The 2131-nt window shown below is 40.7% G+C and overlaps 1 protein-coding gene across 2 annotated transcripts in view; it reads left to right on the top strand.

The window, feature by feature from the left end:
• Positions 1–2131, top strand: part of ECT2L (epithelial cell transforming 2 like) — a 58729-nt gene that overhangs the window by 2652 nt on the left and 53946 nt on the right. The window lies entirely within an intron of this gene.

The raw sequence follows: 2131 nt of genomic DNA, 5'->3' as shown, positions 1-2131 counted from the left end.
AGGGAAAGGATGGTTTCTCGGGTTTCATCTCCAAACAAACAGCCTTATCAGTCTGGGGATTTCTGGGAGTCTGAGGTCAACCACGAGGGTAATGACAGACTTGTTTCTGGAATGTGAACTGCTTCTCGTCCTTTCTCATCTGAGTGAACCTTTCACCCAGAGGACAGAGCGCTGGGACTTCAGCCTACAGGAGAGGCCGGCTTGGGCTTATTCACCCAGGTTTGCTTCGTAAACCTCTAAGTACGGCATCACGCGGTGTGAATGGCGTTCCCTACAACCTGGTGGGAAGGTTGGGGGGACTTTGAACCCCTTAAGTAGCCACTGAAAAGTACTGGAGACTTGTGCAAGACCAAATTGGCTTTTCCAGTTTGCAATACCCGCCTCCCACTTTTTCTCGCACTTTTTCCTGCCCATCTATTATGCTCAGCCATTTCCTCTCTCCTACCCACTCGCTCACCTTCTCCGTTGCCAGCTTTCTCCTGCATCCTGGGCACATAGTGGATTGTTAATCGACTGTCCCTTATGAAGCCACTGAGTCACTGGAGGGAGACAGACGCCTTCTTGGTTGTGTTTAAAGAAGCTGCAAAAACAAGCCACAGAGAAACAGCTCTCCAGTCAGTGCTGAAAAGTCAGGGAAGGGAACTTTTTATGGCAGTCATTGGCCAGGTTTGCTTCTACTCCAGTTCGACAGCTTTCAAGATAAGAAAATTATAGGCCAAACCCCATATCCATATTGCTTTGTGGTTTAGTCTCATGTATCATAGACCAAGCAATTTTAGTTGTAACCACTAGAGGTCACTAGAGAACTTCTGGTATATTTTGAGGCTTATTAACATTCGGGCTGACATTTTGTCACTGGAAATTGCATCCTTTGTCTGGTACCTGAATTCTTTCTATGGGACAAGGGTATGGGACTAATCTATTCAGGAAGATTACTTTTCTTTGTTTCCTAGCAGCTGTGTTTCTGCAGGGTGCTGTTTGTATTTCATCATTCCACAAATCTGTTATTACATACTCTGGGCTGCTGATTTTAGGGGAAGTTGTATGTCAATTTCTGGTCTCTATATTTGGCATCCTGAATCCATCTTTAATTGGTAGTGGTGGTTTTTCTTGTTTAACATCAATCAGTTCACTCCCCAAAGTCTGGATTCAGTCTTTCTTGTACCACTTCCTCCCCATTTCTTTCAGCTAGCCATTCCTTCTCTCCTACCAGCATCTGCAGATCCCATGGGTTCATAGTGTTATCCAATCTGAGTGGTGCTAAATTTTAATTAAATCTTAAAAGCCCAACTCATTTTATTTTTTAGAGTAAAGTAAGAGCAATCACCTTTCTTTGAAGCATCTATTGAGAGATAATTCACATACAACAAAATGTATCTATTTAAAGGATATAGGCCAAGTTTTAGTAAGTTCGGAGTTGTGCAACCATTACCACAACCGAAGTTTAGAATGTTTCCGTCACCCCATAAAGAAACCCCATACCCATTAGCAGTCACTCCTTATCCCCACCTCCCAGCACTGGGAAACCACTAATCTACTTTCTGTTTCTATAAATTTGTCTTTTTTGGGCTTTTCATATAAATGGGATCATACACTTTGTGACTGCTACTTTCAAGTATTACAATATTCTTACCATTCACCCATCTTGTAGCATATATCAGCACTTCTTTCCTTTTTATTGCCAAATAATATTCCAATGTATTGATATGCTATATTTTATTTACCCACTCATCAGCTGATGGACATTTGGGTTGTTTATGCATTTTGGCTACTGCGAATAATGCTGCTATAAACATTAGTGTACAAGTTTTTCTATATGGATGTGTTTATTTCTTTGAGGTATATACCTAGGAATGGAATTGCTGGGTCAAATGGTGGCAGGACAATTGACTTTTAACTATTAAGCATTTCTTTTGAATCACATTTATTCCTATAGTCCTTGTTCCTTGGTAACTATGAATAAGCCTGTGAATAAACAGGAGAATTTAGCATTTTTTATAAATGAGCCAAGCTACAGTTATTCAAATTACCTTGTTATCAAGTCAGAGAAGCCAAGCTTTAGGTGTTTTGCAATTCCTGAATAAGATTTTTTAATTGTTGACAGTATTACAGATGTTCCCCATTCTCCCCC

Source organism: Myotis davidii, unplaced genomic scaffold (assembly GCF_000327345.1).
Source record: "Myotis davidii unplaced genomic scaffold, ASM32734v1 scaffold266, whole genome shotgun sequence".
Lineage (NCBI taxonomy): Eukaryota > Metazoa > Chordata > Mammalia > Chiroptera > Vespertilionidae > Myotis > Myotis davidii.
Note: the sequence above shows the minus strand (reverse complement) of the source record. Positions and strands in the feature narration are given on the sequence as shown.